General features: G+C 45.0%; 1 protein-coding gene across 5 annotated transcripts in view; it reads left to right on the top strand.

The window, feature by feature from the left end:
• The window catches only part of LOC139048006 (uncharacterized), a 331,798-nt gene extending 321,661 nt beyond the window's left edge, over nucleotides 1–10,137 (top strand). For all 5 annotated transcript variants that reach the window (XR_011507430.1, XR_011507433.1, XR_011507432.1 and 2 more), the window contains one exon: nucleotides 9,256–10,137. The gene's annotated coding sequence lies outside the window, so the exon portion shown is untranslated. The remainder of the gene's footprint in view (nucleotides 1–9,255) is intronic.
• Nucleotides 10,138–14,429: the final 4,292 nt, after the last annotated feature.

Below are 14,429 nucleotides of genomic sequence, written 5' to 3'. Positions count from 1 at the left end.
GGGCTGGAGGAAGGAGGCAGTTTCCAGCACAAAGGCCGCTTCTTCGAACGCCTCCTAGCTGCAGCGACGGTGAGGGGGAGATGCGCGTCGTGTCGCCCTGTCGTAACTGTGTGGCAATCTTGTTTTGCAGCTCGCCATTCTTAACAGCGCAAAGGCCGCTTCTTCGAACGCCTCCTAGCTGTAGCGACGGGGAGTGCGGAATGCGCGTCTTGCCCCTGTGTCGTAATTAGGTGGCAATTTTGTCTTGTAGCTCGCCATTCTTAACAGCGCCTCCATGGCCCGAAATATCTCGACTGTCTAGCGCTGACAACCGCTAGGCAGGAAGAGAACGGCTGCTGGTCAGGGGGGGATTGATGTCTTGGCTCGCAGCGACCACTTGTGCATTGATGTCACCGCCCTAAAACATCCAACAAGGACAGGCAACTGCAAAATGAACCCCACAACACGGCTCTGCGACGAGATGACGTGCATTGGCTCTCACTTTAGACTCGCTAGGCTTCAAAAAAACAACAGCGCAAGTGCAGAAACAAAAAAAAAATGCTACATTTCACTATGTCAATTTCTGAAGCAAATTCCTGCTGACAAATTCAGCAATTCATGGAGGGAATTCTGCTAAATGAGAGGGGATTTTCTTCGCCTAAAGAAAAGCTAACACTAGTAACCCTAAAATTTAGGCGGGACCCTCAAACGCAGAATTCAAATTAGCCTGCTCAAACCATCCGCATTGCTATGCAACTTTCCCTTCTTATATCTAACGGAGAAGTTGTACTCTTGGAGAGTGAGGCTCCATCGGAGCAAGCGGCCGTTTTTGTGTGACATTTGATTGAGCCACGTCAGAGGACAGTGGTCGGTCTCGAAGATGAACTTCGCTCCGTACAAGTAACACGACAACTTCTGGGCGGCCCAAACCAAACAAGCGCATTCCTTCTCTGAAGCGCTGTAGGCTTCCTCTCTTACATTTAGTTTACGGCTGGCGTAGAGGATAGGATGCTCCTCGTTATCGTCGCCGACCTGACTAAGTACCACGCCCATACCTCTGTCGCTTGCGTCGCATTGAACTATGTATTCCTTTGTGTAGTCTGGCGCGCGAAGCACTGGGCGAGAAACCAATAGCGTTTTCAAACTTTGGAAAGCGTTCTCTTTGTCCTTATCCCAGTGTACGTTACTCGGTGCTCCCTTTCGGAAGGCGTCTGTTAGTGGACTGGCCAATTGCGAGTAATTCGGAATGTACCGTTGATAGTACCCCACAAGTCCCAAAAATGAACGAAGGTCCGTTTTCGTGCGCGGCTGAGAAAAATCTCCAATCGTCGCTATTTTCAGTTCAGCCGGCCGTCTCATGCCCTGACCGACAACATGGCCCAGATAAGTAACCTGCGAACAACCAAACCTACACTTTTCCGCTTTCATCGTTAAGCCGGCTTCCCTCAACCGTGAGAACACCTGTTTGAGGTGCGATACGTGTTGTTCCCAGCTGTCCGAAAAAATGGCCACATCATCGAGATAAGGTAAGGAGAACTCCTGCAAGTCCTTTAGGACGATATCCATTAACTTAGAGAAGCTAAACGGCGCGTTCTTCAGCCCGAAGCTGAGTGCGAGAGGGCGAAAAGTGCCTACAGGCGATATGAATGCGGCATAGTGGCTGGCACTTTCTGAAAGGGGAACCTGCCAGTACCCCCGCACGAGATCTATAGTTGAAATGTATTTAGCAGCGCTAACCCTTTCAATTCGTTCCTCAATGTTGGGTATCGGGTACAGCTGATCCCTAGTGATCGCATTTAACTTCCTGTAGTCAACACACGGACGAGGGTCCTTGTTAGGGGTTTCTACGAGTATTAGCGGTGACGTGTAGTCACTCTCAGCGGGCTCAATAACTCCCAACTCTAGCATGCGCTGTATCTCTGCCTCCATAATCTCTCTCTGTCTTGGAGACACCCTGTAAGGTTTTGATCTTACTGGTTCGGTAGAGGTCAGCTCAATTTCATGCGTTATCAGTTTGGTTCATCCCGGCCGATCGCTGAATCTGTCGAGATATTCCCCTAACACCCCTTTTAGCTCATCTAGCTGCTCGGGTTTTAGAGCGTGCGAGCTTACCGAGTGTTCTACTACTTCTTCTAGGCCGATTTCAGAGTTGGAGGTCGCCCTATACTCGTTAAACTTGGTACTAGTGCCATCCGGCTCTTTGACGGTATAGTTAACGACTCCGCTCCGCTCTACATACGGCTTCATCAAATTACAGTGATATATCCTCACTTCCTTCCTGCGACCAGGCATTCTCAAAGCATAGTTAGTATCTGAAAGTTTGTGCAACACTTTAACGGGCCCGTCCCAGTGAACTTCAAGCTTGTTCTTTCTTGAAGGTTTGAGGATCATTACCTGGTCTCCGGCGTTGAACGTACGAAGCCTCGCATTCTTGTCGTAATAGAATTTGGCGTTCTTTTGAGCTAGTGCCATGTTCTTTCGACTAGTTCTTGGGTTGCGCTTAGCCGCTCCAGTAAATTTAGCACGTATTCAACCACGGTTGGACTCTCCCCTCTTTCCTCCCACATCTCTCTTAACATTCTCAGTGGAGACCGGAGTGTCCTCCCATACACTAGTTCTGCTGGTGAGAACCCTGTCGCCTCATGTGGAACCGTTCGCAAAGCAAAGAACGTTGCCGGCAGATAGTTCTCCCAGTCCTCCTTGTGCTCGTAACCGAGCGCAGGCAAAACTCGCTTAAGCACCGAATGCCACCTCTCTACACTGTTTGACTGAGGGTGATAGACAGAACTGTGTATTAACTTTACCCCGCACTTTTGCAAGAATGTGGAAGTCAGTGCGCTCGTGAATACTGACCCTTGATCTGCCTGAATTTCGGGTGGAAACCCAACTCGTGCAAACACTGTCAAAAGCGCGTCTACTACTTCGGTGGAGCTGAGCTCTTTCAAAGGGATTGCTTCTGGAAACTTGGTAGCCGGACACAGCATGGTAAACAAGTACCTGTAGCCTGATTTTGTTTTTGGAAGAGGCCCTACCGTGTCTATTACAAGTCGTCTGAAAGGCTCTGTTATTAAGGGCACTACCTTCAGTGGAGCTTTCCATGTCTCTCCTGGTTTACCAGAACGCTGGCAGGCGTCGCATGATCTTACAAAGTTTTCTACATCTTTGAAACAGCCAGGCCAGTAGTATTCCATAAGCAATCTTTCCTTTGATTTGTTTATGCCTAGGAGGCCGGACCACCCATTTCCATGACAAAGACTCAAAAGGTCCTCCCTATACTTAGTAGGTATGACTAAGTGATCTAAAATCCTACCCTTTCGATCTCTGTAATGCCGATACAACAATCCTCCTCTCTCATGTATCGTTACGTTGCGCCTTCTTGCCATGCCTTCTTTAGCTGTGTCATGTAATTTAGCTAAGCTCTCATCATTCTTTTGCTCAGCTGCCAGTGACTCTCTATCCACGCGTAAGAGTTGATCAAAGTTCTTTGAGGCCAGTGATAATAACGACCCTGTCTCGCTTGTGAGCGCGTCTACTTGCTCTTCCTGCAGGCTAGAACTCTGACACTCTAGTGCTACGCTCTCATTGAGCTGGTCAGCTGGCAGGCTCTCCTCAACTGTTCTTTTGTCCCTCGGGCCTAGCTCGGATTCGGGTATTGAAGCTATCCCCTTTTCTGCTTCCGCTGGAGGAGCTTGAGCATTTTCAGCCGAAAGCGCCGTGATCTTACGAACTTGGCCTCTGGTCAATGCCTGTACTATGCCCTCTCCCAGTTTGAGCCCTCTGTCACGCAGTAACTGATTCGAACGATTCGAAAAGATGTAGGGATACTGCAGTGACAAAAATTTGGAAACTGCAGCCTCAGTCTCTAGCTCCCCGAATGGTCCACTGATTTTGACTTTGGCCATGGGCAGACACACGCTGTGTTCTTCTACAACCTGTTTTATCCATGCTACTTCTCCGGTGAAGTCATCTACCATCACGTGAGACGGATGGACAATGTCCAGCGTGGCGGCACTGTCTCTTAGCACTCGGCATGGTTTTCCATTAACTTGCAGGTCGTGGAGATATGGACTTAAAAGTTCCATATTCTCATCTTTTTGCTCCACGTAGGAAAAAACTACGCTAGACTTCTCGCAGTTTACAGCTATATGTCCCAGTTTTTGGCATTTGTAACAGCGAATTGGTCTAACAGATTCGAATTTTCTTTTCTGTTCTTTTTGTGCGGTTTCTCCGTTAAGTTTCTCCTCGCTCTTTTCTGCGGGCTTTTCCGCCATGTCTACAGGCTCTGATCGTCTAGGTTGCGCACCCTTTTTGAACGGAAATGGTTTCCGCGGTCCATTTCGACCGTCCCAGTTTCCCTCCTCGGCGTTCAACTTTCTACGGGTTGCGTACTCTTCGGCTAATTCCGCCGCCCTTTCCACAGTGTTTACATTACCTCTGTCTTGCACCCACAGTTTCACAGCTTGGGGGATGGTTTTGTAAAACTGCTCTAGACTCATGCATTCAATGATCATGTCTCTGCTGTCGTACGCTTCCGCGCTTTTAAGCCACTCGACTAGGTTGGCCTTTAAGCTATATGCAAACTCCGGATAGCCCTCGCTATCTTTCTTGCCTGTGCTCCTAAACCTTTGCCGAAAAGCTTCGGCTGAAAGGCGATATTTCTTCAGGAGACTAGCCTTAACTTTTGCATAATCATATGCATCCTGCACACTCAATCTGGCGATTACTTCCGCCGCCTCACACGGCAACATAGACAGCAACCGCTGCGGCCATGTATTCGGGCCGAAGTTCATCTTTTCGCAAGTCCTTTCAAAATTGCTTAGGAACAAGCCTATGTCGGTCCCGACCTCAAATGGCTTTAATAGCCTGTCCATGCGGTACGATTCTGCCTCACTTGATCGACCCAGAGCGCCTTCACTTCCTTGAGACAACTCCAAACGTTTGCTTTCAAGTTCCAGTTGCATTTTTCTTAACTCGCGATCTTTATCGCGTTCCTCTCTCTCTCGTTTTTCTCTGTCCCGTTCTGCTCTTTCTTTGTCCCGTTTCTCTCTCTTTTTGAGAAGTTCCATTCCCATTTCAATATCTTCCTCACTGGCCCGATTGGAAATTAGCTCCAATAATTCCGATTTGAGCATTTTCTTGCGTACATCTAGGCCCAGTTCCTCACCAACAATCAACAACTCGTCTCTCAGCAGTGTCCTTAACTCCATGACTGCTGCTTTACTGCCTTGATTCTGCTCTCTAAATCTAGCTAGGAAAACACAACCTAGCTAACACACAACAATCTAGCTTCCCTACTGTTATAAACAGAACAACCACAATATGAAGCCTAGAGAGTAAGAGCAAAAACCAAGCACTCACCGCAGATACAGCACCATGTCGCAAAGTCCATCTCACCGCTGTCAGCCAGTTGTCAGGATTGGGGGCTCAATCCCATCGTCCGTGGTCCTTTGCCAAGATTGGAGTACGGCATGAATTCGAAGGTAGCTGGCCCATGCCGTCGTCCAACTTATTTACGCTGAGATCGTTGATGAAGTGAAGAACTGTTTCTCATCGAGAACGAGGAAAAGGGTTTATTTACAGAAATTAAATGAGTCTAACATGACTGCTTGAGAAAAAGAGTATCAGTCCAACATGACTGCATGAGAGAAGTGACTCAGTCTAACATGACTGCTCAAGAGAAGTGTCTCAGTCTAACATGACTGCTCAAGAGAAGTCAGTTCAGCATTCGCACAACCACAGTTTTTATACACTCGATCCGCCGGCCATACGAGGCGGCGACTGTTCGTTTACTCATCACCAACTCGCTGCTGCTCTGCAGATCAGTTTACAGACACAAAGGCACACACATTCCGATGCCCAAACGACGGCGTTGGAGGGGTGCCGTTCCGGGAATTATCGGTGCCGATCGAGGGTAGCTCGTTGTTTTGCGTCACGCCGAAACGTGAGACGCACCAAAATACGTCGTTCGCAGAGCAGCTTGTCCATGCGTGTCAAATCAGCTCCGCGTTGGGGAACTCCGGAGTCATTGTTCACACACCGAACTAGTTCCGTCACAATGTCGATGGGGCTGGAGGAAGGAGGCAGTTTCCAGCACAAAGGCCGCTTCTTCGAACGCTTCCTAGCTGCAGCGACGGTGAAGGGGAGATGCGCGTCGTGTCGCCCTGTCGTAACTGTGTGGCAATCTTTTTTTGCAGCTCGCCATTCTTAACAGCGCAAAGGCCGCTTCTTCGAACGCCTCCTAGCTGTAGCGACGGGGAGTGCGGAATGCGCGTCTTGCCCCTGTGTCGTAATTTGGTGGCAATTTTGTCTTGTAGCTCGCCATTCCTAACAGCCCGCACAAAACGGGATGCTGTCTTGAAGAAAGCCAAGAAAGCATGGCTGACAAATGACGACCTCGGCCTTGATGATACAGCATCTGTTTTTGTAAACGACCAGCTCTGTCGCGCATTCAAAAAACTACTTGCGATGACTGTAAAAAAATACGAAAACAAATGGAAGTCAGTTTGGGCATACAGCTGCAAAATCTACGCAAAGCAATCGGATGGCAGCTCTGCCGAGCTGATAGCACAGGAAAATGGTCTCGAGAGGATATTTTCTCAGTCGCAATAGGACTTGTTTCCAGTAATAACGCAGATTAAGTAGCACATCATGCATTCTTCTATGAAGTACCAAGAATTCATTCTTCCTAAAGATGTTGAACCACTTGCAAAATCTTGCGAGTCTGTTCTGCACAATAATGCACGGTATGTGAGTGGAAAAGAAGAGGTTCTTACCACAATTCTGCATTATTCTGGGTTTAAATTTCGTATCGTGATGTTGTCAGAGACGAGTTATCACGACGGATGTAATATGTTAAGATTACCTGGTTATAAGAATTTCTGTATAAATCGTACTGGCCGACGAGGCAGTGGTGTTGCAGTTCATGTAAAGGTGGACCAGAACTGTGAAATTGTGCCTGACTTGAGCAAAGTAACCTCCGATTTCGAAATACTCACCGTTAAATGCAAAAATGAAACCATCTATGTTGTATATCATCCTCCAGCAGGTAACGTAAAATCTTTCATAGAGTTTTTTGAGCCATTGCTGGTCTATGTATGCAGCAACAACTTCCGCCTTCTCTGCGGTGGCGATGTTAACAAAAATATACTGGACGATACTAACACTACTCGACAATTTAACACTGTGTTGCATTCCTCTGGTTTTCTGAACCTAATCAAAACATCTACACGAGTTACAGTCACTACTCAATCCGCACTCGACTTTATCTTGACAAATATTAATACCAAAGTTCATACCTGTGGTACTCTAACTTCTGACATAAGTGACCATTGCCCTGTATTTATGACCTATCACACGAACTGCTCTCAAAAAAGAGAGCTCAAAGAGCCCATTTTAATTCAATCCATCATGCATGACACTTTGGAAATGTTCAAACAAGATTTATTGGCCTGTGATTGGTCAACGGTTCTGAACAGAACAAATCCGAATGCTACATATGGGGAGATTATTAAAATCTTTATGGACAAGTACGCAAAGCACTTCCCATTGATCGCACTTAATCATCAAAGAAAGCGAGAAAACTAAGGATAAACCAGGAACACCTCAAATTGATTATAGCGAAAAACCGCCTTTATCATGATTTTCTTCGTTCATGTTCCGAAGGCGCAATGAAGGAATTTGAGAAAACAAGGAGTCAAGTAAACGCGGAGATTAAGCGTGTGAAGACTGCATATTACCAGAAACTGTTTGCAGATATAAATAGGCAACGACCTGGTGCTGCAAGGAAAGTTATAAACAATGTCCTTGGACGGGATGACTCGCGTTCAATTCCGAGAAAGATAAGTGTTAATGGCCGTGAACTTGGAGATCACGACATAGCTGAATACTTCAATCATTATTTTGTAAACGCTGCAAGACCGATTAGTGCTCCCTTGGATACAGTTACCCAAGCTTATAGTTGCTGAAAGCATATTTCTTGCTCCTTCAGATGAAAATGAAATATACAGCACACTCATGACCCTAAAGAACAGTGGATTATTGGATACAAACGATATCCAAATTAAACCTGTTAAGTATGTATTGGAATTATTAACGTCTGCCCCTGCTCATATTTTTAATCTTGTCTTTCAGACAGGTATATTTCCAGCTTCCATGAAATGTGCAAGGGTATCTGCATTGTACAAAGGCGGTGGTCACAACCTTGCGTCTAATTACCGTCCCGTTTCCGTCCTCCCAGTTTTTTCGAAGGGATTGGAAAAAATTACTCTTTCTCGCATTACAAACTTTTATGATAAGCACAGTATTTTGACGAACTCACAGTATGGTTTTAGGAAGGGGCGGTGGACTGAAGCCGCCTTGTTAGCCGTGAAGGAAATAATTTTGGAAAATAATAATAATAATTTACTGACAGCCGGATTTTTCCTCGATTTTAGTAAAGCATTTGACTCCATTGATCACAGTATTCTCATTATTAAGCTTTCATCATATGGAATTCGTGGTACAGCTTTGGCTGTAGTTAAATGTTACTTAGAAAATAGGTACCAGTGCGTGTATATTAACCACCAAAGATCACCATTCTTACCAATTGCATGTGGCGTGCCACAAGGAAGTATATTGGGGCCCCTTTTATTTGATACTTTAATCAATGATATCATAACTTTCGACACCACAGTAAAATTCTTAATCTGTACTGATGAAAGCACCTTACTTATTTCTGGGAGTAATATTAGCACACTAGAGCCAAAATGCAATAATATCCTTACTAAACTATCAGCATGGACTAGAGTAAATAAAATCAAGGTAAACCCAACTAAATCCAAAGCAGTTATTTCCCGTGCTCAAAATAAAGCAGTTCTTCCGGTGAATTCAGTCATTTTTCTAGACCAGCATATAGAAATAGTCACTGAGCACAAGGTTCTCGGTGTGTATTTTTGTGCCCATCTAAAATGGGACGCCCATGCTGTTTAAATCTCCAGAAAACTGTCTGCAGTTACAGGGGCAATCTCACGCAGCCGCACATTTCTTCCCACAAGCGCTAAACTACAAATATATTACGCCCTATTTCTTTCTCACATTAACTATTGCACACTGGTATGGCAACAACAACTAAAAGAAATATGAACAAGCTTCTTGTATTGCAGAAGAAAATTATTCGCCTTATCGCTAAAATGGAACCAACGTAGAGTATTAATCCCACAATAGCACCTTTTAATTTGATCCTTGTAGATAATATATATAAATTTCGTTTGTTGCAAATAATATACTTTTCTTCCACAGGTATGAGCAGTTTCCTGGCACAACTTGCTTCCCTTGAACATCGTACACCAATGGCCAATACTCGTTGTACTGACACTTGGTCCTTACCACATTTTAGAACCGATTACAAGCTGCAATCCTTGGCCCACAATCTGCCATTTTTCTCAATAAACATAAAGATACTGCTGGTTTTAGTCGAAAAGAACTGCGAACATTGTTTATTCACATGTAATCTGTATTTCTTAATATGTCGTTTAAGAAAACTTCTGTGTTATTGCTGTACTTTATTTTATGCTGTACTTGATTGCTGCACTTGATTTCATTTGATGACTACTTCTGTATTGCTATTGTTATTTCATTCTGTCTGCTGCTGCCATGTAATGGTTTCCTGGGCCTTCGTCAAGCTGTTCGTACAGCTTTCAGCCCAGGTGTCCATCCATGTACTTGCTGGACAATAAAATATTATTTGATTTGATTTGATGCCAGGTCCTTGCTGTACCTTCGGGTAAACGCCCAAGAGGAACCGATCCGAAGGCGCTGCGGGAGAGTGTGCTGCTACCTTGCGAGGACGCGATCAGGAAGTGAACGGGGAGGGTTATCGTTGTGGATTGCCATTAGGTGCCGCGGCTCCGTGTACCTTGTACAGCTGAAGGCCGTTAAGGCGGTGTTCACTGGTACAGTGGCATGATGTACTGCCTTTGCTACGGCGCCAGCTTCCTCGTTGCCCTGGACGCCGACGTGAGAGGGTAGCCACTGTAGCGACACCTTCAAGTCACCCGAGAGGTCGCAGCGAAGCTTTTCCGCCAGGAGAGCAACGCCAAGGCGGGTGGTCCCCGGTCGTTGAAGCGCAAGGAGCGCCGCTCGCGGGTCGGAGAGGATCACAACCGTAGAATCCGTGGTGTCCTCCGCCAGCATGCTTGCAGCCAGATGGAGGCCAGCCACCTCCGCAGCGGCGGAGCTTGCCACGAAAGGCAGCCGGCACACTCCCGAGCACATAAGGGCAGGGATTACGCAGAAGGCAGTGGCAGATCCGCGGTCTGCGTGGACGGAGCTCTCCGTGTAGACGTGGAGATTTCCGTCCACCCGGTTCTTCAACAGGAACGCCGTCGCCTGGTATAAGGCGCAGGATGGGGATCGCCTTTTCGTGAGGCTCTCCAGCGTAGTAGAGACCTCCAATGGCTGATGGTGCTGATGAAGGGGGTGGAGGGCTAGCGTGGAAGGATGGCCGACAGCATGCTCGCACAGTCGACACAAGCTGCCCATGCGCTAGTGAGGTCGGCTCCGCAACCTTTAAAGCAGAACAGCGCTACCCGGGGTGTGATGAAGCCTGTCGACGTGATGGAAGCCACGTTGTCGGAGCATCATGAACAGCGGCCAAGTCTCGGCAAGGGTGGCAGCGACGTGCAAGGTCCCTCTAAAGTGAGGAAACATTCGGATGGCTTTCTGGTAGTGGAGTTCGAGGCGGTCTACGCGAACCCATGGGAGGGCCGCGAGCGGGAGTGCATAAAGACCCCTTGACATAGCCGCGGCAGCGCATTGATGAATACCTTATTGTTGTGTGCAGCCTCTGCCGCAGAGCAGCAGACGGCCGACCGCCTTTGGACCTTCTGCACTTCAGCGTTGAGCGCCTTGGCAGCTGGCGCTCACGTGAGCCGATTGTCTATTTGCAGGCCGAAGTAGGTCACAACCCGCTTAAGTGGTATGTGGTTGCCACCCAGCACCATCGGGAATGCTCGTACGCTTACTCGCTCGTTCGTGGTTTGAAAGCAAGGGAAAGCGTGCTCGCGGGACTGCGAGTGGCGGGTATAGAACCAGATGGAGAACGTGAGGAGGCTGTCGGTCGCTCGTCCGGCCGTTCGTTCGGGCTATTCAGTTAAATTGGTAATCATAGTTGATCGCTTTTGCATATTTTGTTGTTCCCCAAATGCACGCTGGTGCTCAGGGGGCCATATTTTGGTGTTGTGACGTCAATTTGTCCCGACTGTTAGAGCTGTTCTATGTCGTAAGCGGATATACTAACATGGCTGCCACTTGTCAATGTCGTCAAGACGTAAACAAACTTGTTGAAAATAAAAGTTCATTATTCTCTCTTCTACACCTAAATAATTAGCCAGCCTGTTTTAAGCAAAAAGTATTTCAAGCGCTTGTGGAGGAGTTCAACTTCAGATATTAAGTTATTATGCTAACCGAAACGTCGTTATATCGAAATGATCCTTTTAAACTAGATAACTATGTGCTATTCACGTTGAACCGCAGCTTCAGACGAGGTGATGGAGTATGTCTACTGGTTAAAAGCGAAGATGCGTTGTGAAAGCATTCATAATTTTGTCTAATTGCACCGGATTATGAAATGTCTGTAAATTACGGCGAAATACTTCATGTTGTTTGCCGTCCGCCTGGGGGCTGTATTGAGGAGTTTTTTTGATTGCATGGTAAAGTTGCTTCCATATGATAAAGAATTTAAGTATTTTGTGTTCATCGGAGGTGATATAAATGTTTATAGGACAAAAAATTCGGACAGTACAAGAAGGCTGCTAGTTTTTCTTCAGTCATGTTGTCTTTTGGATGTAATAACGTTGACAATGTGTAAAATACAATGGTGACAGCCCTAATACATATAGTTATTACTCGTAGGTCAACCAGTGTGACACCTGCACGTGTTGTCAGTACGTGGTCACCTTCCTGTCTACCTTATATGCCACGGTACCGTCAACCCTACAGCTAACCGAAGTAAACATGTAGCAGAACTTATTAACACAACCACATTGAAAAATTTTAGAAATGCTATAAGGAGACATAGCTGGCAGTCCGTTTACGGTTATGAGTCAACACATGAAGCTTTTAACTCCTTGCTGCAGGAATTTGTTTCGTTATACAGAGATGCATTCGCATACAAAACTGTACAAAAACCGAAGCAAGGTTGCAAACCTTGGATAATCAAACCGCTCACCAGTATGATTACTAAGAAAAATAAGATGTACCCAACATTCTTAGAAAGTCGAGATTCAGATGATTTCACAAAGTTCAAGTCTTTCCGTAATAGTTTAAGTGCTACATTGTGATGAGCTAGGGACAGTGAGAAAACGAGCATGTTTAGTGATTTCACCGAGCGAAAGATACTCTGGAGCTAGTTAAGCTCACTATTCTGGTGCTCTTACACTCGTTCCTCTAACAATGTATATCCCGAAGCCAGTATTTTTAGTGGTGCTGATCTTGCAGACAAATTTAGTGACTATTTCGGATCGTTGGTGGCTAGCGCGCATGACAGGGCGCACTTGATGGTATAAGTAACCACTTTATTACCGTATTTCTTCCTTCATGTAGCAATGCCGAAGTGCTGTCAATTTTCAAACAAATGAAAGTAAGCAATAGTGAAGACCCATTCAGTATTAAATGAAACATATTCCCTATGTGACACACGAAGTAGCAGATCAAATAGAATGAAAAATGAAAAGCGGTATAGGTGAGACTAATAGGATACGCTATTTTAGAGATTACGACAGAGCTGATGATGCTTCTCTGTTTGCGCATTTGGAAAATGACATGAGTGACGTCGCTAAAAAGCATGATAACGTATCTCTGCTATGGAAAAAGTATGCTTATATGTGAAATTATTGTTTCAATAGGTTTGTGCAAACAAGCTAGAAAAAGTGCACAAATGTACACCATGGATAATGCGTCAGATTGTTCATTTAAAACAGAAACTAAAACGGGCCGAAAGGTGTACTCCCAATCCTATTTTCAATATTGATATCGAAAACGCTCCCGCACATGCAATGGACGAGTCTAAAAACTTCTTTTTCACAAGAACTGTACTAACTTTATGAAAAATGACCCACGAAAATTTTGGAACTATTTTAGCGATGCTGACAGGCAGGTGACGTAGGATTCGGTTGGTGGTAACTCTGTTACAGGCCAACAGGTCATCGCTGAATGTTTTAATACTCGAGTGTTTTCGAAAGCAAGTACACGCGTGAATCTGCGTCGTGGGGCATCTTTAGCATCCCAGATTGATTTTCTTTCATGACATTGTGCAGTCGCAATGCTGTTAAATCTGAAAACAGAATCGACTTGTGGTCCTGATCGTTTGTGCATTGTTTGTCTTTATTGTTATTCCGAAACTATCACTTAATTTCTTGTGATTTTGTTTCGATGTTCACTATTAACTGCGAGGCTACCTGATGAATGGAAGACAGCTCAAGTTATACCCGTCTATAAAGAAGGTTATCGTTTGTTAGTAAAAAAATTATCGCCCAATGTTCTTATTGTAAATTATTGGAACACTTAGCAAAATACGTAATTCAATTCCTTGAGAGAAACTGAATACTAAGATGCTTTCAACACGGCTTTAGAAAATATTTTTCTACTGCGACACAATTGGTCACGGTAGTTCAATAATTCGAAGCATGCATAGATAATGATGGACAGCAATATTCTTAGATTTGAGCAAAGTGTTTGACAGAGTTGTTCATAATATTATCCTAAGCAAACTCATAAATGTTAGCCTTCTCGACATTTTGGTTTCTTGGGTTTCTGATTCCCTGCGTAACCGAACGCAGTTTGTTTCAGTTGATGGTTGTTATTCCTCAAGTCTTCCTGTAAGATCAGTTATAACTAAAGGAAGCCTTCTGGGACCCTTGCTGCTTCTTTCGTATGTAAATGATATTGTCTTTGTAATTACTCCTGGAACTCAAATTAGGTTATTTGCGGATGATGTTTGATTTCGTGAAATCACACGTGTACATGAGCAGGTTGAGTTGAATTGTAATCCTGCTAATGTAGCGTTTGACTGTTATAGCCGATAAAACTGTTTATCTGTGTGTACCGCTTAAGAAAGTTCTTAAAAATAAAATAACGCCGTTACGCCGATAAAAGTGTTTATCCTGGCGTAACGCTTAAGATTATTACTCCTAAATTTACTTACAACCTAACATTTCTTCGTTTGAAACAGATTGCCTGATACCAATAACTTGGAGTGACAATTACTAATGACATCTTTTAGAATCTGCACATTGATAACATGTGTGCGTCAGCTTTCCGCAAGCTTTCTTACTGAAAACATAATCTTCGAAAACATCCTCCTCTGGTAAAACATCTTTCTTATTTCACATTCATATTACCTAAGCTTGAATATTCTCCTATTGTTTGGTATACTTACACTAAACTTGAAATTAAAAGTTATAAGGGATTCAGCG

The sequence above is a fragment of the Dermacentor albipictus genome, chromosome 7 (assembly GCF_038994185.2).
Source record: "Dermacentor albipictus isolate Rhodes 1998 colony chromosome 7, USDA_Dalb.pri_finalv2, whole genome shotgun sequence".
Lineage (NCBI taxonomy): Eukaryota > Metazoa > Arthropoda > Arachnida > Ixodida > Ixodidae > Dermacentor > Dermacentor albipictus.
Note: the sequence above shows the minus strand (reverse complement) of the source record. Positions and strands in the feature narration are given on the sequence as shown.